Below are 23,826 nucleotides of genomic sequence, written 5' to 3'. Positions count from 1 at the left end.
CGAGAACTTCTTCTTTAGATTATCCTGATCCGTTGTAGACTTCGCCATTCAAGGAACAAGTCGAAGGCTTCATCTGTTGAGAAGGATCTGGATCACTTATCTTTCCCGCTTCGATAAGATCTTGGATTTCATGCTTCAACCTCATGCAAGTGCTTGTTTCGTGACCATATTTCTGGTGGAAGTGGCAGTAGCCCCTGCGTTTGACTAATTCAGTGGTTTGACCTCCCGTGGCTGGTAGAGGGTGAAGTATGTCATGCATTCGTAGACTCTCCAACACTTCAAACAAGGGTTGAGTGAAAGTGGAGAATTCCCTTCCCTCCCTTCTATACTGAGTGGGCGATGGAGGGCGAACAACCCTGGTAATCTCATGTCCCCGATGGTGTGGATCTTGTTGTGTTCGTGAAATATGGTGTGAGACTACCCTTGGTGGAGTGAATGTTTGTGGATTAACTTGTGACGCGAGTTGGAACATAGGTTTCTCCATAGCAGCTTTCGGGATCTCCGCAACCAGTGACTCGCTCAGGACCTCCCTGACCAACCTTTTCAGCTCTATCTTGAATTCATCTGAAGCAAGGATATCGGGAAGAACTCGCTCGATTTCTTCTCTGAGATTGAAATCTCCTATCATCTCTTGGGAATTTTCAACCCCCTCATGCTTAGTATTCTCCGGATCATTAAGAGCACGTTTGAACTCATCAGAAAAGATGTATTTGGCTAAAGCCCCTTGCACACGGCTCTCAAGATTGTGGTTTGAATTGCTGGACTGGGCCATGAGTTGGGTTTCTAACAAGGAAAGAGAAAGGATCGGTGAGTGGAGCTTTTTAGGCATTATGAATTTTGATGATGCACGTGCGATGCGAATGCTAAAGCTATCTACTTGTGCCTCCTATAGATGGATGTATGTTTTATGCATGATTCGTGGTCTGCGCTTTATTTCTTACAACATAAACACGATTTGACTGGAGCTAAACCCCTTCTTTTTTCTTTTTCTTTTTTTACCTGAGTCGTCAGTAGCACTTCGATCGTCTGTGCTAACTTACCTGTTTGGAAGTGCGAATGCCTGAAACCATTTCAACTGTTATGCACACATTAGTATGAACCCTACGAGTTTACCTCGTAATGTTTCGCAAGCTGTATAATGTTTAAATGACGCTCGACACGACTGAGACTTGTGAGATTGAGACGACCCTCCTGATGAGTAAAATTCCCTAGGACGCTAGGTAGATGAGAGTGTACCCCGATAATATCCGTGACGTGTAGATACATTCGAGGGGTAGCGACATGAGTGGGGGGAATGACATACTTGGTACATCAACATGACTCACGATCCAAAATCAACAACATAAGTGACTATGCATGAGGTGTATGTGAGGGATTGTCATCCTTGGTAGTAATGACGTACTTCGAAGATATGCGGTGTTACATGGACTGATGTGACGCTCACGGTACGTCCGAGACTCAAACAGACCGTGACGGAGACATGTGGGGCACTTGCCCATAGTTTACTTGGTATCGATACTGATAGCAGGGAACCGTCTTTCTAGGAAACACAACTTTCCTGAAACAGGGCGACATAGAGGGTGTGTCCTAAACTAGAAGCAAGTGGGACGAGACCACCACATATGGGGTGTGGGTCAATGGTTAGTTTAAACCCAAGACATGAATACATAGACGTACCAACGGAACCTTGGCGTGTTATGCAGAAAGTGGTGACGCACGGGACATGCCCTAAACAGGTTAAGGCATAGGGGAGACTCGAGTGACATACGTGATGTGCGCCAATTGTCAGCTTCTCCTGGAAAGCAACTATTACGATGATGGGTATTATTTGACGGGATAATGCACACGGAATACCTGATACTCGAGGTTCGAATAGGATGCATATGTCAACATACGAGGTATGTGCCAATTATTAACTCCTACTTGGCTCACTAGTGCCTGGGCAGAGTGGTTTGAAACATGGTGCATTTAGGAAATACGGTGACGTACGTGGTATGCCTTAGAGGTAGCCAAACGGCAGGATGGGAGTCCCACTTGATGTGCCCCCACGATTGACTTATACGCAACTCACGAACGGTGTGATGGCTTGATTTTGGGATTTCAACCATCGTGGGGGAAATCCAACATGCTAGGTACGAGACACGAATAGGGTACGCATACGACACACGTATTATCTGACCAACTTTGGGTATAGATGAAGCACAGAGATGACTCAAGAGGTACCTTCTAACAACATTGGAAGTGTCAGCTAGACACGATACCGACACGCAGGGTGCGGTTCAAGGATTAACTTAAGCTAGAGACCCCAAATACCTCGATGAATTTGCGGACATCGGTGCGTCTGGTAGAATAAGAGGTGTCCTAATCCGATCGAGGTATAAACGAGACGGAAACGACGACTTACCTGGTACGTGTCGAAGGTCAATTTGTTTCATAGCGCAAACCTGACGACGATATGTTTTATGAGAATCCCTAACGATCTTATGTGGATATTTACGACGTATTGGGTCCATCACCGATATTTGAGATGACTGGAACCTATTACTATGAACAACTCGAGGAGCAACGAGGATGCAAACCAAGACCTTCGAGGTAAGTGCCAAATGTTGGACTTAGCCGCGGTATAAACAACTTGATACTACTGATACGAGCGAGACCCAAATAACGACACATAGGGCATATGTCTCAGACTCGTAAATAAGGCAATTCAGAGTTTGGGGCGCATAGACAATAATACTAATGGTGTAAGGGGAGCGTGTCGAGGATTTGACAATATAAACAAACCGCTGTTTGAGGCGTACTCAAGATATGAGTGACAATTTATAGGGCGTACGTCAAGAGTTTGATAGGAACCTCACGAGATGAACGACTCAGTGTGTCAAGGTGTGAGCGGGATGCTCGAGACGGCCTATAGGGTACGTGCCTAAGGGTATGACTCGGACTCGATGACATGAATCACTCTATATGATAGGTACGTGCCAAAAGTTCAACTTGAACTTGTCGATACAAATGACTCGACATTGGAGATGTAAGCAAGATGCACGTGATGACATATATGAACTTGTCCCAGATTCGACTTGAACTCAATGATATGAGTGACTCGACATTTGACATGCGAACAGGACGTACCGAACCGCGTATAGGGGTGTGTGCCACAAGCTTAACCCTGACTGGATGGTATAAACGACTCAGTCTTTGACATGTGAGTAAGGTGCGAGGGATGACATACGGAACGCGCGTCAAAGGTCGGTCCGGAATTGGATAGCCTAATGATCTATTCATGGACTGCAAATATTGCCGATGACAAGGCGACATGTGGGGCACGTTTTGACAAGGCCCAACGTATGACTAAAGCGCAAGCGGTGACATACGGGATATGCATCGAAAACTGATATGTGTTCGAAGCACTAGTGTCACATGTTTTGGAATACTGACGTGTTACGATATACGGTGACACACCTGGTACGTCTCATATCGATTTGGCTGTTTTGAAGATGCGACGGGGTGTCTCAAGAAGGCCAAGGATGCGCGGGTTACCCTAGTACAATGACCTGTCGACATACAAGGTACGACCGAGGGTACCAATGGGGTGTGACGATGACCTACTAGCCAAGAGGTTAGTACAATGACGCATAGATTCATTAGATGTGATGAGGCGACATATAAGGCGCCAGTTAAAGCGCAGATGTGACGCCATGACTTCGTGTGAAGCATGCGTCAGAGGGTCAATGTGAATCTGGGGTCCGGACAGTGGGATGATGTAAATATGAGGGGGCACTATGATGACTCACATGCCGCGCCTAAAGGTACAAATAGGAAGCGTGGACAACACACCAGTCAAGGGTTTGTTTCGAAGCTCAGGGTATTGCCCATAATTCTGAAATACGGAGGTGCTACGTATGGACTACCTCCCCAGATGCGAATGATGATAGGTAAACGAGATTCGTGTGAAACAGTTCACTCGACCCTAAGGTTTCGATCTTGCAACCACGTAACTTTGGAGTATAGGTGCACGGCGCTCCGACACACGTGGCATGTCTTAGCGTGCGAAGGTCATGATAGCAACCTATGAGGTGAGGGGCATGGATAATACAACAACGTAATTTGGAATCACCTGGGCATTGTGTATAGCGTGGCGACATCCATGGGTATGTCTTGAGATACGAATGGGAGGTGACGACGACCCGTGAGATTATGGGTCTATTTGAGATCAAGGTACCAGTCATAATCTTGAGATGTGTTGGCTAAGGCGTAGCGACATACATGGTATGTCTTGAGGCGTAAGTAGGACGTGTATGAGACATGTGATGAATGGTTAATTTGAGTCTCGAGGGAACCGACGTCGTGATAATTTTTTTTTTGAACAACCGATATGTTGTCGGTGACATGACACACCTAGTATGTCTTGAGTTGACCGTGCGGACAGTATATGGGACCTGCCCCACGATACGAATATCAGGATGAGCGGGGTATGACCACCAAACAAGCCTAACCATGATAGAGGGATACGGGATACATTACGACATATGGGATATGTCTCTGGATGACGTAAACACCACGGTGAAGGCGCATGTGACATGTCCCGACGCACCAGGTACACTCTCTAATGGTATGAACAGGATGATAAAGACATGTGCGGTGTATCCCCCACAAAGTATAACATGGCGAAGACGTAGGGAATACCTTAGGGCCTAAAAGTACTCCTCCGGACTAATATATGAGACACATCATAACATGCGGGGTAGACCTCTCGACGGGTATGCGAGACATGGTAAAGACGCACGAGATACATTGCGATATATGGGGTATGTCTTCTATTAGGCACCTAGCAAGGCGAGAACTCAAGTCGTGACATACAGGGCATGGCTCTAGACTAGTGTACCCGATATGGAAGACGCTTATGCGACCTATCGTGATGTACGACCTTAACAATACCCGGATGCACGTGATGCATGGCGGTGCATCGAGTACATATCCTGACTAGTGTATAGCTGACGCGATGGAGACGCACGAGACACTTCATGATATGGAAGGTGGGACGAGGCAAGGACGTATGGGATACGTCACGACCCAACTGGTATGTCTTTCGTCAAACATATATAACATGGTGAAAAAGCGCCTGATATGCCCTGACATATGGGGCATGCAACTCATGCCCCTTGCTTGGCGTAAGGAATGAGGCGGAGATGTACATGATGCGTTATGACACACATAGTACCCCTTCTGACCGGTGTTTAATGACGTGGTAGAGACACAAGGAATGGATCATAATATACGAGGCACGACAGGGAAAGAACATGTGGTATACGTCATAGCATAACGGGTATGCCTCTTGATTGGTGCCTGGAAGATGCATGGGGCGCGTTACGTCCTACGGGGTACAACAAAGTGAAGATACAAGGAATATGTCACCACATGACAGGTGGGACTCCTGACGGGTGGACGCATGATGACACGATGCAGCAAGGCCATAGGGGATTCGTCATGAGAGAACGGTATGCCTCTTAACAGGGCAAGGATATACAGGAGATGACGCGACATACGGGGTATGCCAAAACCAAGGCGTAGGGGATACGCCATGACATAATGGTTATACCTTCTGACTAGTGCCTACGATACTGGAAAAACGTACGAGGTACGCTACTATACGCATAGTATGCTAAGGTGAAGACGCATAGGATACGTCACGACATAATGGACATGCCTCCTAGCTAGCATACAAATGACACGGTGAAGACACACGAGACATGCCAAGGACGCATAGGATGCGTCCCAACACATAGGTATGACAAGGCAAAGACGTATGGGATACGTCACGACATAACTGGTATGCCTCCTGAATGACATGTGACGCTGGGGTCGACTCTTTCTCACATTCCTAATAAACACGTCCTAAGTCTACGAAACCTAGAATGGCTGCACGCAATTTGGTTAGAATGCAACGCTCTATATGGCATGACTACCATGATTCGTTAAGCATAGAATGCATTATAACTTAAATCTGACTCGACTGATGTACAACGAGATATAAATCTATACAAACAAACTAGTTAGCGAAAATCGTACATAACGCGTAATCAGATCGTAACAAGAGAAAGAAAATGTTAGATATCAATCACAATTATCACATTATCTCTCTTCCATCCTTATTCCTCCACACACTCATTGGTCCAAGTCTCTTTCCTAGGATTTTGGTATGGGCTCACATCGAGGTCCAGAGGACGCGTGATGCCGTCGATTATTGAGGAAAAAGTAAATCATCCATCAGACAATACAGTTCGTTTTGACGTATCAACATCCAGTGACTAAGGTATCGACCAAATTGGATTGTCCTTTCGGAATAACTCATCTTTTGTCATTTTGCGAGACGCATTAGTTCGGGTTTTGACTCCCTTTGAGCGCATCTCGGTTTTTTTAGACGTGGTACAAGTTGTTCTTTCAGTCCAATCATTCGTTATTGACAATGACTCGTTCCCCTTTATTCACGTGGGTTCGTGTCTCGATTTTTGGATTACGACGGGATCTTTTGGATCTATCGAGAGACGTAACCACGTGTTCATTCAGTGATGAAAGCACTTTTTATTTTAAGGAACGGACTCATCGCGTAACGTGTTTGTTTTTAGCGTTAAGAATCTGTTTGCTCGTTTTGGCTACGTAAAAAGACGGCGAGTCTTATTTGAGCGCACGGTAATCTTTCGGCTAGCAACAGTTCTTTATTCCTTCCAATCTACGGGATATATCACCTTAGCGTGGTTATAGAAAATCAACGTTTTGTTGAATCACGTGCTTATTCGAAGCAGGGATATCACCGTTCTTTTTCAGTTAGGCATGCGCATATCGGGCCATATTTCTTGTAGTTTTGGTAACGGTCGAAATGATCGAGTCATTAGTCAAAACCCACAGTCTCGTCCATATGGCGCAATTATGCGGTTTAGCTTAATTCGGCTTTGTGATTTTAAACGGCGTATACACTCATTCGAGGCACGTATTCAACGGTATTGGTTCATTTTCTTTAACTACCCTCGGGATGGATATACATCGTAGATACAGAATGACTTTGGTCGTTTGTTTATTTGCTTTTCTTTTATTTTCTTAGTCACTTTTGCGGACACGTCCATTTCTCTTAAGAACAACACAAGGCATAACGTAAGAGCTCGTCTTTTATTCGGAATGGACGGACCACGTTTGCAAAACTCTTTACATTACAACAAGGTCGTTCGAAACAGAAATGTTCTTTGTTTTCGTTTTGTCATAATCTCGTTTCATCCCAACGTATTTAAAGAATGTGAATAACGACTACTGTTAATATAGTCTTTTGAATCGAGATATAACTATCCTTAATATCAAACCAATTTGAACTAATACGTGCTTACGTCACAACGCATTTCCTGAACATGTGCCTTCTTCGGGACACGGAAAGGGACCAGGCGGGTCGCACAAGTTCATTCATACGAGATGACTAAGTCGTCTTTAGTTCGAATCGTTTCGATGTTTTGGGGTAGTTTGTATATCGGTTTAAGAGTATATATTAACGTATCGTTCCATTTTCTTTATATATTTTAGGATTAGACACGTATCATGGCAATTTGAAAACACGAACTGATTCATTTATCATATCAAAAATAGTAACGGGTAATCCTATGGAAACTTCTAAGGCTACTATATGCTGACACGGCTGATCGCGGGACCTCACAGGACCGCACAAATTCGCCCCTAACGAATGGATGGGGACCCTTTGGCGCCTTACTGTAAGGGGGAACTTACGCTAGCCTCTTTCGAGCAACGAATGGACTCTCGCTAGAGGTTTCGCGGAAATTATCCAAAAGGTTTGCAATAATGCTTATGAATGCATACGAAAAGAAATAATATGATCCGTCCCCGTTAAGGGCTTAATACACGCCTTCCGGAATCAAATTTCTCGCTTCCCCAGCAGAGTCGCCACTTGTTAGACGAGGTGTCGCGGCCTAATCTCCCGGGCGGACCGGGGGGTGGACACCTCATGGCGACGTAAGCGGTGATTGGCGCCGAAAGCAACCAATCGTGGAATCAAGCTGCTCGGCAGGACCAGAGCTCGGAGTATGGAAGATTCGCCACCCACGAATGGGAAAATGAACACTGATCCCTTGCGGGAGACCGGTGAGGGTTCGGGAAACTTAGGTACGAGCCGAGAAGGCTAGCTCCTTTTCGGAGAAAGGCTACTAGGCACCCCGACATCGCCCGGTTATGAACTACCGGCCTCCTACTCAGCGTGTTAGGCGATAACGGACTAATCGCATATTTCTTTAAGTTTAAAATTCATTTGAAACCTTTTCTTTCTCGTTTTGAAAACCGTTTTGAGCATATCTTATGGAAAGCCATTTTGGTAAAGAATCACCCATTTACATCAGTTCAAAATACATAGGAGAGAGAGGGAGAGAAGAAAGAATTGATTTGTTTACAATGTGATTTATGCTTCGTATTACATACTAACTCTAAACTAAGCTCACTTCCCAAAAACGAGTTTATTTACATGGTTCGTACCTTAATCGCCATTGGAACGATTTAGGTACGTTTCAAAACCCCGTTTAATGACGTTCACTCGAATCGCCATTGGAACGAATCGAGCGTTTGAAAATGTTGAGATAAAAGCTTTAACAAGAAAACGTGATTAAGCATACAAGTCAATTTATTTTGTACAAAAACCATTTAATTAGGAAAACAATTCAAAAGCTCTATTATTTACAACGAAAACGATTTTAATTACAAGGTTCGCTTAATCCGTCGTTGGAACGAATTAAGGTTTTAACACGTGATTTTTTAGGAAATGGTTTAAAAAAACGTCAAGAAAACGTTATTTACACTTTAGGAATATCTAGAAAAGCTTTAATTTAAACCAACAAATTTCTCGCTTCCCCAGCAGAGTCGCCACTTGTTAGACGAGGTGCCGCGGCCTAATCTCCCGGACGGACCGGGGGGTGGACACCTCATGGCGACGTAAGCGGTGATTGGCGCCGAAAGCAACCAATCGTGGAATCAAGCTGCTCGGCAGGACCGGAGCTCGGAGTATGGAAGAGTCGCCACCCACGAATGGGAAAATGAACACTGATCCCTTGCGGGAGACCGGTGAGGGTTCGGGAAACTTAGGTACGAGCCGAGAAGGCTAGCTCCTTTCTGGAGAAAGGCTACTAGGCACCCCGACATCGCCCGGTTATGAACTACCGGCCTCCCACTCAGCGTGTTAGGCGATAACGGACTAATCGCATATTTCTTTAAGTTTAAAATTCATTTGAAACCTTTTCTTTCTCGTTTTGAAAACCGTTTTGAGCATATATTATGGAAAGCCATTTTGGTAAAGAATCACCCATTTACATCAGTTCAAAATACATAGGAGAGAGAGGGAGAGAAGAAAGAATTGATTTGTTTACAATGTGATTTATGCTTCGTATTACATACTAACTCTAAACTAAGCTCACTTCCCAAAAACGAGTTTATTTACATGGTTCGTACCTTAATCGCCATTGGAACGATTTAGGTACGTTTCAAAACCCCGTTTAATGACGTTCACTCGAATCGCCATTGGAACGACTCGAGCGTTTGAAAATGTTGAGGTAAAAGCTTTAACAAGAAAACGTGATTAAGCATACAAGTCAATTTATTTTGTACAAAAACTATTTAATTAGGAAAACAATTCAAAAGCTCTATTATTTACAACGAAAACGATTTTAATTACAAGGTTCGCTTAATCCGTCGTTGGAACGAATTAAGGTTTTAACACGTGATTTTTTAGGAAATGGTTTAAAAAAAACGTCAAGAAAACGTTATTTACACTTTAGGAATATCTAGAAAAGCTTTAATTTAAACCAATAAATTAAACTCACTTTTTGTGATTTATTTTCCCCTTTTTCACTCAATTGAACCTTACTTGAATACAATAATCAACAATTAATAAATTGAATCTCAAACTCACCCAACCCAAATATATTTAAAGAATATATACTTATAGGAAATCCAAATGGAGAATAAATATACATATTTATACTTATATGTAAGAATGGTAAAATAGAAATAATATATGTAGATCAAATATATGATAAGAAAAGTAATAATACATATATAAGTGAAAATAAGGATAAGGCTAATTAAAATACAGTTTGATTTTTATTTAAGAAATAATGTAAAGATAGAGAATAAAATTCATAAATAAAAAAATCAACTCTAAATCAAAATAGTTTGGTACATAATAATATATAGAGAATAAACTCTAAATCAAATTGATGAAAAGAAATGATATATAAACACATTAAATAAATATATGTACAAAGTATTTAAAAATAGCTTGAAAGTATATGTTACATAAATATACATATATATATAAAGGACCAAAAGCCTAAATGTCACACCCGACCCTAAACAACCTCAATCGGCATCGGGCGTGAAATAGAAAGATCATAATCAATACTTAAGAGTCTCCAATTTATCCAAATATCATTATATTACAATTGCAATACCAAAGTTCTAACCTTAATTCTAACAATAAGCAGCCAACTTCCAAACCTCGCCTAATCGATCGGTAACCTTCTCTATATCCTGGACTTTCTCACCTAAAAACATTAAAACATTTAAAAAGGTGAGACAAAAATCTCAGTAAGAAACTATCAGCTATAAAACCCAACTTTACTTAACATAGCTACATATATACGTTTATAAAGGGATTTAATCAAAACCTTATAAAATATACTCAAAACTTAAAATATATAATATTGTATCCATTCTTGAGTTCAAAACCTTATAAAATATTGTAATCAAATAAGTGTTTTATCAAACCAACTCGTATTTAATCAAACGTAAAACCTTATATCAAAATCAATAATAACCGAAAACATAATCCAAATGAACTTAAAACATTGTATCCATCCTCGAGTTTCTCCCCTTAAGTATCAATCCATAACCACATATATAATCGAGACGTCTCTTAACATTGCCGATCCCATATGGTCTTACCCGACACTTCTTTGCCATACCCAATAGGTCTTTCACACTGTGTACACAGGCCATATCCCTCACTGAACATGGTCTTCAAATATAAAACCACCGATCCGGATAACTCTCGATGGATATAAAATCATAAAATCATAAAATCATAACGTGATCAAATATCCTTTCACAATCAAATTCCAAACTATTTAATAGCCAAAAATCATTTGGCTTCAAATAGCCCTTTTGTATCATAAAAATCATATTTGGACTTCAATCCAAAATAATAACAACAATAACCGCAACGGATTTCTCAATCCAAAAACAATTCGTAAGAAATCATCAAATTCATTTTGTTCAATATAGATATATATTGAAACCAAAATAAATCAACCAAATTAAGCCTTAAATCAACATAATCAAGTAAAATCTGAAATTCACATAGAAGCATAGTCAATAGCTCCATTTGAATCGTAATTTCATAATAAAAAGCAAAATCATAAAAAACCCCAATTTTAAATTCCTACATAACCCTAAAATATTAATTTCTAAAACTTCTTTGATTATATATATATCTGTATACATAAAACTCAAAATATAGGTGATAGTTACTTACCTTGGTCACTAATTAAAGACCACAAACCCGTTCAATTCGCCTCTAAACTCTGTCTAAGCCATTGCCCTCCAAACACTGCCGAAACTTAAAAACTGGACCAAAACAGCATTTTTTACATTTCAGCAGCTTTACTGACGGAAACTCCGTCGGTAAACAGCCTTTAGTGACAGAAAACGGAAAATTACAGAACTGCTCCAACAGTTTCCAGATTTGTTCAAACACTTTAAATTAGATCTATTCTATCGTTTTGGATCTCCGAACTACCCAAATGAGATCATAGTCTATAATGGAGAATCCTAAAACAATGTTTTATTTTAAAACGTTATTTCGAAATATCTTCAAAACTTATAATTACAACGTTTTTATTAATCCCGAACTACCTTTGAATCGGATCACGGTTCGTGTTGGGATATTAAAACGAAGTTTTTATTTTAAAACAAAATCGAACGTTTATTTAATACGAGACGAAAATTAAATAAATACGAAAAATTAAGTAAAACGTGATAAATAAATAAATAACTAAATAAATAAAATTATAATATAAAAATAAATAAATAAAGGAAATAAATAAAATAAAATAAAACGAGTCTAGTCCTCGGATAATACCTCAAGTTCAGTATTGACAGTTGAAGTCGGTTGATTCCACCAACCGTGATTTTTCGGTGTTTTTTGTGTTCTCGATAAAATATTCAACTTTTGAAAATTTGGATTTTTTTGGGAAAAAAATATTTTTCTCCAAAAAATTGACTTTCTCTCTCTAAAAATGTTTAGAGTGAGAAAGCTCCAAAATCTCTCTCTCCTTTCCCCCCTTAAATACATGGGGATCCGTGCCTTATATAGGCATGGATCCCTGGAAACTTTGGGCGACGCCCGGCTAAAGTTGGGCGTCGCCCAAAGTAGGTTGGGCGAATGCCCAACCTAGTTGGGCGAACGCCCAACTTATGTTGGGCGGACGCCCAACTTGAGTTGGGCGGACGCCCAACTTATGTTGGGCGTTCGCCAAACATAAGTTGGGCGTTCGCCCAACGCCCGTTGGGCGTTCGCCCAACGCCCGTTGGGCGTTCGCCCAATGTCGTTGGGCGCTCGCCTAGAGGCTGCCAGGCGTGCGCGCCCAGCGACCGTCGGGCGTGCGCCCCACGCTGTCGGGCGCGCGCGCCCAGCGGACGTCAAGCTTGCGCCCCGCGCTACCGGGCGCGCGTCCAACTGTCATCGGACACGCGTCGGCTGCCGCTAGGCGTTCGCACCACGTTACTGAGCACTCGCGAGCCGTCCACTCGGCGATAACGACTCCTACTGACCTCTCGTTTTTTTTTATTATATATTTTTGCGTTAAAAACTCCCGGAACCAACCACTTCAACCGTCTTGTTTCAGGTTTTCATCACAGGTCCTCCGACTCGGTGTCTACAGTTGCCCCTACTTTCCTATTTTGACAGTGATGTGTGTGTTTTGAAAACGTTTTTCGCTAACGCAACATATGCAATGTAAATATATTAAAGTAAAATACACGTAAAGAGTAGGAGGAAGAAATACCTGATCTCCATGTCGCAAGTTCCTTCCTCATTTTCGATCTGTCCTTGCCTCTAAATCGGCCGCGGACGGACGCTCTTTCTGGGAACCGAGTCTCTAAATCGACTGTAAGTAAAGCGGCTCAATAGCAACCCTGGTCTCTAAATCGACCGCATGTAAAATGGCTCAAAAGCAACCCCGATCTCTAAATCGACCGTGGGTAAAAATGGCTCAAAAGCAACCCTGGTCCACGACCGCGGGTAAAAATGGCTCAAAAGCAACCCTGGTCCACGACCGCGGGTAAAATGGCTCAAAAGCAACCCTGGTCCACGACCGCGGGTAAAATGGCTCAAAAGCAACCCTGGTCCATGACCGTGGGTAAAATGGCTCAAAAGCAACCCTGGTCCACGACCGCGGGTAAAATGGCTCAAAAGCAACCCTGGTCTCTAAATCGACCGCAGGCAAAATGGCTCAATAGCAACCCTGGTCTCTAAATCGACTGCAGGTAAAATGGCTCTTTCTAGCGACCCTAGTCTCTAAATCGACCGCAGGCGTGTAGTGATGCATATAGATGGGTGAATGTAGCCTAGTCTATGGATGCATGTAAACACCTATGTGTGTGTGTGCAGGTGACCGTGCGTGCGTTTGAATGTGCATAAGTGAGGCCTGTGCGTTTCGCTTTATGCGGATGTATGGACATGTGTGTATGCAAACTATGTATGTGTGGATGAGATGGTCGAATGGATTCCCTTTTCATAGGCTGGAGGATTTCAGTAGCTTTAGATCGAGAAATGATGCTTCAGGCCATCCTCAAAGTGTGCAAGGATGAGGGTGAGGATAAGTTTGAAACCAAGGGTTGTAAGGATGAGGATTTGGTTTTGATGATCTTGTGTCAAGGGGAGGTATGTAGTGATGCATATAGATGGGCGGATGTAGCCTAATCTATGGATGTATGTAAACACTTATATGTGCGTATGCAGGTGACCGTGCGTGTGTTTGAATGTGCATACGTGTGGCCTATGTGTTTTGCTTTATATGGATGTATGGACATGTGGGAATGCAAACTATGTACATGTGGATGAGATGCTCGAATGGATTCCCTTTTCATAGGCTTGGAGGATTTTTGTAGCTTCAGATCGAGAAATGATGTTTCGGGCCGTCCCCAAGGAGTGCGAGGATGAGGGCGAGGTTAAGTTTGAAACCAAGGGTTGTAAGGATGAGGATTTGGTCTTGATGAGCTCGTGTCAAAGGGGCTCTCGCTTTTAACCAGAGTTTGACGTATTCATTTTTTCCCTAATTTTTGCCTGAGCTGCCCTTTTCGGGTTTTCGACTCAACGGGATCTCTCCGATATTCTCTATCTCTCCTTTTGCATGAACTGCCCCTAGGGGTTTTCAATTCATCTTTTCTATATCTCACTGATTTTCTCTATCTCTCCTTTTGCTTGGATCGCCTCTTTTGAGGTTTTCAATCCAACCTTTTTGTTCAATTTTTCTTCTCTTTTTCTTTCTTTCTTGATTATGAATGATACCGGATAGCACATAGGGTTTATATCCACGGGCCATTTCTATGCTAATCATTTGACGATGAGTTCATGCCCGATGCCTTCGTTAATGGAGAAGCTTCCGGAGTGAGATGGACGTTGATCTGATTGTAGGGCCGTGCCCCCGATTAAAGTTACCGTTTTGGTGTAGGTTAGAAGTTGATGCGGGCGTATGCCCCTGCCAACTCGAGGTGAGATTTCATGTGCGCCAAACTAGGGATACTGCCGTTGGGAGTAGCTATAGAGGAGAGACGCTTTGGTCGAAATTTGACCCTTGAGAGGACCACATAGGAGCAGAGGAACCAGACTTCATGGAGCATGAGAGAGAGGAATAGTTTTTTTTTTTTAGTTTTTCTTTTTTTATAGATTTTGGATCGGTTTATGGGTGTTGGGGTGATTTCAGTTGAGATGGGGTGTCTATTGATGCGGGTGTTTTCATTACAAATGCAACCGTCTAGCTTAAATAAAGCACCTGGCAAAGATACATTGAATTGTTTACTGCTCAGTTTATTAACCACTGTCACCAAAGCATGCCCTTTCGGGTTTTCACACTTCAGTTATTTTAACTCTCTCCTTTTACCCCGGAATTTTCAAACAAGCGCCCCGTGGGGTTTTCACTTATTGGGGTGTCCCTTATTGTTGCATAGGCCGCCTTTTGCGGATTTTCAACCTATCGGGATTTTCTTTCTTTTTTTTTTAATTTTCATGAGAAGGATTCGTTCCCTCGAGATTGATTAAAGTTCTGAACTTTGTCGCCGCCTTCGGCTTCACTTGACTACGCATTTGATCTTTCTTCGTTACAATGAGCTTCTCTCGTACATTTGATTACACATTTGTTGGACAATGTCAACCGCTCTTGCCACCTTGACGCCTCTTGGCTGATCACGTCAGCTTTTGATTTATTTTCTTTTAATTCCGATTGACTTGACTTTGCCCCTGGGCCTTTTTAGCATCATTTTTTTTCTTTTTTTTTTCTTCTTCCCTTGTTTAACTTTGAGTCATCATAGGTCTAAACCCTTTCTTGATCCTGGAACAAAATACTTTATCGCTGATAGGTTAGTTGCCCCTGCCTCATTCTGAATGGCGCACTCCTGTACTTGTGTCCCCCTTTGGGGGGGAGAAATCTTTGTCGGTGCCTCAGTGTAAGTATGGCTCTGAGGGCTCGTTGCTTGCTCCTTCTTTCCTCTTCTTTTTCTCTCTTTTCGGACTTTGTTGATTGTCGCTGAGTCTTCTTTTTGGTACAAGCCGGTGAGGACCCCTCATTTGATGGGTCTATGCCTGACTTATCATTGTAGAGCCAGGGAATCGTTTCTCATGATTTTTTTTTTACTCTCTTAATTTTCTCTCTTCAGTGGTTAGGTACTGAGTAATAAGTATATTCTAGAGCTTACGTCCGTGCCATGATAGAAGCGGGAATATCTCAATTGAGTAGATATCAAATGTAAGTACGTATGTTTAGGATAAATTTGCGGAAACGAAATTTCATTGAATTCAAAAGGAGGTTAATAACATCTTGTGGAATAGAAGATAAATAAAAGATAAGGATAAAGACTACAAGTGCACTCCTCTCTCTCATGCTACTTCAAGAAGCTTCAGATTCTCCCACTTCATAAGTGTCCCCAATCTCGAGAACTTCTTCTTTAGATTATCCTGATCCGTTGTAGACTTCGCCATTCAAGGAACAAGTCGAAGGCTTCATCTGTTGAGAAGGATCTGGATCACTTATCTTTCCCGCTTCGATAAGATCTTGGATTTCATGCTTCAACCTCATGCAAGTGCTTGTTTCGTGACCATATTTCTGGTGGAAGTGGCAGTAGCCCCTGCGTTTGACTAATTCAGTGGTTTGACCTCCCGTGGCTGGTAGAGGGTGAAGTATGTCATGCATTCGTAGACTCTCCAACACTTCAAACAAGGGTTGAGTGAAAGTGGAGAATTCCCTTCCCTCCCTTCTATACTGAGTGGGCGATGGAGGGCGAACAACCCTGGTAATCTCATGTCCCCGATGGTGTGGATCTTGTTGTGTTCGTGAAATATGGTGTGAGACTACCCTTGGTGGAGTGAATGTTTGTGGATTAACTTGTGACGCGAGTTGGAACATAGGTTTCTCCATAGCAGCTTTCGGGATCTCCGCAACCAGTGACTCGCTCAGGACCTCCCTGACCAACCTTTTCAGCTCTATCTTGAATTCATCTGAAGCAAGGATATCGGGAAGAACTCGCTCGATTTCTTCTCTGAGATTGAAATCTCCTATCATCTCTTGGGAATTTTCAACCCCCTCATGCTTAGTATTCTCCGGATCATTAAGAGCACGTTTGAACTCATCAGAAAAGATGTATTTGGCTAAAGCCCCTTGCACACGGCTCTCAAGATTGTGGTTTGAATTGCTGGACTGGGCCATGAGTTGGGTTTCTAACAAGGAAAGAGAAAGGATCGGTGAGTGGAGCTTTTTAGGCATTATGAATTTTGATGATGCACGTGCGATGCGAATGCTAAAGCTATCTACTTGTGCCTCCTATAGATGGATGTATGTTTTATGCATGATTCGTGGTCTGCGCTTTATTTCTTACAACATAAACACGATTTGACTGGAGCTAAACCCCTTCTTTTTTCTTTTTCTTTTTTTACCTGAGTCGTCAGTAGCACTTCGATCGTCTGTGCTAACTTACCTGTTTGGAAGTGCGAATGCCTGAAACCATTTCAACTGTTATGCACACATTAGTATGAACCCTACGAGTTTACCTCGTAATGTTTCGCAAGCTGTATAATGTTTAAATGACGCTCGACACGACTGAGACTTGTGAGATTGAGACGACCCTCCTGATGAGTAAAATTCCCTAGGACGCTAGGTAGATGAGAGTGTACCCCGATAATATCCGTGACGTGTAGATACATTCGAGGGGTAGCGACATGAGTGGGGGGAATGACATACTTGGTACATCAACATGACTCACGATCCAAAATCAACAACATAAGTGACTATGCATGAGGTGTATGTGAGGGATTGTCATCCTTGGTAGTAATGACGTACTTCGAAGATATGCGGTGTTACATGGACTGATGTGACGCTCACGGTACGTCCGAGACTCAAACAGACCGTGACGGAGACATGTGGGGCACTTGCCCATAGTTTACTTGGTATCGATACTGATAGCAGGGAACCGTCTTTCTAGGAAACACAACTTTCCTGAAACAGGGCGACATAGAGGGTGTGTCCTAAACTAGAAGCAAGTGGGACGAGACCACCACATATGGGGTGTGGGTCAATGGTTAGTTTAAACCCAAGACACGAATACATAGACGTACCAACGGAACCTTGGCGTGTTATGCAGAAAGTGGTGACGCACGGGACATGCCCTAAACAGGTTAAGGCATAGGGGAGACTCGAGTGACATACGTGATGTGCGCCAATTGTCAGCTTCTCCTGGAAAGCAACTATTACGATGATGGGTATTATTTGACGGGATAATGCACACGGAATACCTGATACTCGAGGTTCGAATAGGATGCATATGTCAACATACGAGGTATGTGCCAATTATTAACTCCTACTTGGCTCACTAGTGCCTGGGCAGAGTGGTTTGAAACATGGTGCATTTAGGAAATACGGTGACGTACGTGGTATGCCTTAGAGGTAGCCAAACGGCAGGATGGGAGTCCCACTTGATGTGCCCCCACGATTGACTTATACGCAACTCACGAACGGTGTGATGGCTTGATTTTGGGATTTCAACCATCGTGGGGGAAATCCAACATGCTAGGTACGAGACACGAATAGGGTACGCATACGACACACGTATTATCTGACCAACTTTGGGTATAGATGAAGCACAGAGATGACTCAAGAGGTACCTTCTAACAACATTGGAAGTGTCAGCTAGACACGATACCGACACGCAGGGTACGGTTCAAGGATTAACTTAAGCTAGAGACCCCAAATACCTCGATGAATTTGCGGACATCGGTGCGTCTGGTAGAATGAGAGGTGTCCTAATCCGATCGAGGTATAAACGAGACGGAAACGACGACTTACCTGGTACGTGTTGAAGGTCAATTTGTTTCATAGCGCAAACCTGACGACGATATGTTTTATGAGAATCCCTAACGATCTTATGTGGATATTTACGACGTATTGGGTCCATCACCGATATTTGAGATGACTGGAACCTATTACTATGAACAACTCGAGGAGCAACGAGGATGCAAACCAAGACCTTCGAGGTAAGTGCCAAATGTTGGACTTAGCCGCGGTATAAACAACTTGATACTACTGATACGAGCGAGACCCAAATAACGACACATAGGGCATATGTCTCAGACTCGTAAATAAGGCAATTCAGAGTTTGGGGCGCATAGACAATAATACCAATGGTGTAAGGGGAGCGTGTCGAGGATTTGACAATATAAACAAACCGCTGTTTGAGGCGTACTCAAGATATGAGTGACAATTTATAGGGCGTACGTCAAGAGTTTGATAGGAACCTCACGAGATGAACGACTCAGTGTGTCAAGGTGTGAGCGGGATGCTCGAGACGGCCTATAGGGTACGTGCCTAAGGGTATGACTCGGACTCGATGACATGAATCACTCTATATGATAGGTACGTGCCAAAAGTTCAACTTGAACTTGTCGATACAAATGACTCGACATTGGAGATGTAAGCAAGATGCACATGATGACATATATGAACTTGTCCCAGATTCGACTTGAACTCAATGATATGAGTGACTCGACATTTGACATGCGAACAGGACGTACCGAACCGCGTATAGGGGTGTGTGCCACAAGCTTAACCCTGACTGGATGGTATAAACGACTCAGTCTTTGACATGTGAGTAAGGTGCGAGGGATGACATACGGAACGCGCGTCAAAGGTCGGTCCAGAATTGGATAGCCTAATGATCTATTCATGGACTGCAAATATTGCCGATGACAAGGCGACATGTGGGGCACGTTTTGACAAGGCCCAACGTATGACTAAAGCGCAAGCGGTGACATACGGGATATGCACCGAAAACTGATATGTGTTCGAAGCACTAGTGTCACATGTTTTGGAATACTGACGTGTTACGATATACGGTGACACACCTGGTACATCTCATATCGATTTGGCTGTTTTGAAGATGCGACGGGGTGTCTCAAGAAGGCCAAGGATGCGCGGGTTACCCTAGTACAATGACCTGTCGACATACAAGGTACGACCGAGGGTACCAATGGGGTGTGACGATGACCTACTAGCCAAGAGGTTAGTACAATGACGCATAGATTCATTAGATGTGATGAGGCGACATATAAGGCGCCAGTTAAAGCGCAGATGTGACGCCATGACTTCGTGTGAAGCATGCGTCAGAGGGTCAATGTGAATCTGGGGTCCGGATAGTGGGATGATGTAAATATGAGGGGGCACTATGATGACTCACATGCCGCACCTAAAGGTACAAATAGGAAGCGTGGACAACACACCAGTCAAGGGTTTGTTTCGAAGCTCAGGGTATTGCCCATAATTCTGAAATACGGAGGTGCTACGTATGGACTACCTCCCCAGATGCGAATGATGATAGGTAAACGAGATTCGTGTGAAACAGTTCACTCGACCCTAAGGTTTCGATCTTGCAACCACGTAACTTTGGAGTATAGGTGCACGGCGCTCCGACACACGTGGCATGTCTTAGCGTGCGAAGGTCATGATAGCAACCTATGAGGTGAGGGGCATGGATAATACAACAACGTAATTTGGAATCACCTGGTCATTGTGTATAGCGTGGCGACATCCATGGGTATGTCTTGAGATACGAATGGGAGGTGACGACGACCCGTGAGATTATGGTTCTATTTGAGATCAAGGTACCAGTCATAATCTTGAGATGTGTTGGCTAAGGCGTAGCGACATACATGGTATGTCTTGAGGCGTAAGTAGGACGTGTATGAGACATGTGATGAATGGTTAATTTGAGTCTCGAGGGAACCGACGTCGTGATAATTTTTTTTTTTGAACAACCGATATGTTGTCGGTGACATGACACACCTAGTATGTCTTTAGTTGACCGTGCGGACAGTATATGGGACCTGCCCCACGATACGAATATCAGGATGAGCGGGGTATGACCACCAAACAAGCCTAACCATGATAGAGGGATACGGGATACATTACGACATATGGGATATGTCTCCGGATGACGTAAACACCACGGTGAAGGCGCATGTGACATGTCCCGACGCACCAGGTACACTCTCTAATGGTATGAACAGGATGATAAAGACATGTGCGGTGTATCCCCCACAAAGTATAACATGGCGAAGACGTAGGGAATACCTTAGGTCCTAAAAGTACTCCTCCGGACTAATATATGAGACACATCATAACATGCGGGGTAGACCTCTCGACGGGTATGCGAGACATGGTAAAGACGCACGAGATACATTGCGATATATGGGGTATGTCTTCTATTAGGCACCTAGCAAGGCGAGAACTCAAGTCGTGACATACAGGGCATGGCTCTAGACTAGTGTACCCGATATGGAAGACGCTTATGCGACCTATCGTGATGTACGACCTTAACAATACCCGGATGCACGTGATGCATGGCGGTGCATCGAGTACATATCCTGACTAGTGTATAGCTGACGCGATGGAGACGCACGGGACACTTCATGATATGGAAGGTGGGACGAGGCAAGGACGTATGGGATACGTCACGACCCAACTGGTATGTCTTTCGTCAAACATATATAACATGGTGAAAAAGCGCCTGATATGCCCTGACATATGGGGCATGCAACTCATGCCCCTTGCTTGGCGCAAGGAATGAGGCGGAGATGTACATGATGCGTTATGACACACATAGTACCCCTTCTGACCGGTGTTTAATGACGTGGTAGAGACACAAGGAATGGATCATAATATACGAGGCACGACAGGGAAAGAACATGTGGTATACGTCATAGCATAACGGGTATGCCTCTTGATTGGTGCCTGGAAGATGCATGGGGCGCGTTACGTCCTACGGGGTACAACAAAGTGAAGATACAAGGAATATGTCACCACATGACAGGTGGGACTCCTGACGGGTGGATGCATGATGACACGATGCAGCAAGGCCATAGGGGATTCGTCATGAGAGAACGGTATGCCTCTTAACAGGGCAAGGATATACAGGAGATGACGCGACATACGGGGTATGCCAAAACCAAGGCGTAGGGGATACGCCATGACATAATGGTTATACCTTCTGACTAGTGCCTACGATACTGGAAAAACGTACGAGGTACGCTACTATACGCATAGTATGCTAAGGTGAAGACGCATAGGATACGTCACGACATAATGGACATGCCTCCTAGCTAGCATACAAATGACACGGTGAAGACACACGAGACATGCCAAGGACGCATAGGATGCGTCCCAACACATAGGTATGACAAGGCAAAGACGTATGGGATACGTCACGACATAACTGGTATGCCTCCTGAATGACATGTGACGCTGGGGTCGACTCTTTCTCACATTCCTAATAAACACGTCCTAAGTCTACGAAACCTAGAATGGCTGCACGCAATTTGGTTAGAATGCAACGCTCTATATGGCATGACTACCATGATTCGTTAAGCATAGAATGCATTATAACTTAAATCTGACTCGACTGATGTACAACGAGATATAAATCTATACAAACAAACTAGTTAGCGAAAATCGTACATAACGCGTAATCAGATCGTAACAAGAGAAAGAAAATGTTAGATATCAATCACAATTATCACATTATCTCTCTTCCATCCTTATTCCTCCACACACTCATTGGTCCAAGTCTCTTTCCTAGGATTTTGGTATGAGCTCACATCGAGGTCCAGAGGACGCGTGATGCCGTCGATTATTGAGGAAAAAGTAAATCATCCATCAGACAATACAGTTCGTTTTGACGTATCAACATCTAGTGACTAAGGTATCGACCAAATTGGATTGTCCTTTCGGAATAACTCATCTTTTGTCATTTTGCGAGACGCATTAGTTCGGGTTTTGACTCCCTTTGAGCGCATCTCGATTTTTTTAGACGTGGTACAAGTTGTTCTTTCAGTCCAATCATTCGTTATTGACAATGACTCGTTCCCCTTTATTCACGTGGGTTCGTGTCTCGATTTTTGGATTACGACGGGATCTTTTGGATCTATCGAGAGACGTAACCACGTGTTCATTCAGTGATGAAAGCACTTTTTATTTTAAGGAACGGACTCATCGCGTAACGTGTTTGTTTTTAGCGTTAAGAATCTGTTTGCTCGTTTTGGCTACGTAAAAAGACGGCGAGTCTTATTTGAGCGCACGGTAATCTTTCGGCTAGCAACAGTTCTTTATTCCTTCCAATCTACGGGATATATCACCTTAGCGTGGTTATAGAAAATCAACGTTTTGTTGAATCACGTGCTTATTCGAAGCAGGGATATCACCGTTCTTTTTCAGTTAGGCATGCGCATATCGGGCCATATTTCTTGTAGTTTTGGTAACGGTCGAAATGATCGAGTCATTAGTCAAAACCCACAGTCTCGTCCATATGGCGCAATTATGCGGTTTAGCTTAATTCGGCTTTGTGATTTTAAACGGCGTATACACTCATTCGAGGCACGTATTCAACGGTATTGGTTCATTTTCTTTAACTACCCTCGGGATGGATATACATCGTAGATACAGAATGACTTTGGTCGTTTGTTTATTTGCTTTTCTTTTATTTTCTTAGTCACTTTTGCGGACACGTCCATTTCTCTTAAGAACAACACAAGGCATAACGTAAGAGCTCGTCTTTTATTCGGAATGGACGGACCACGTTTGCAAAACTCTTTACATTACAACAAGGTCGTTCGAAACAGAAATGTTCTTTGTTTTCGTTTTGTCATAATCTCGTTTCATCCCAACGTATTTAAAGAATGTGAATAACGACTACTGTTAATATAGTCTTTTGAATCGAGATATAACTATCCTTAATATCAAACCAATTTGAACTAATACGTGCTTACGTCACAACGCATTTCCTGAACATGTGCCTTCTTCGGGACACGGAAAGGGACCAGGCGGGTCGCACAAGTTCATTCATACGAGATGACTAAGTCGTCTTTAGTTCGAATCGTTTCGATGTTTTGGGGTAGTTTGTATATCGGTTTAAGAGTATATATTAACGTATCGTTCCATTTTCTTTATATATTTTAGGATTAGACACGTATCATGG

Source organism: Euphorbia lathyris, chromosome 4, assembly GCF_963576675.1.
Source record: "Euphorbia lathyris chromosome 4, ddEupLath1.1, whole genome shotgun sequence".
Lineage (NCBI taxonomy): Eukaryota > Viridiplantae > Streptophyta > Magnoliopsida > Malpighiales > Euphorbiaceae > Euphorbia > Euphorbia lathyris.
The sequence above is the reverse complement of the archived record's forward strand: the minus strand, read 5'-3'. Positions refer to the sequence as shown.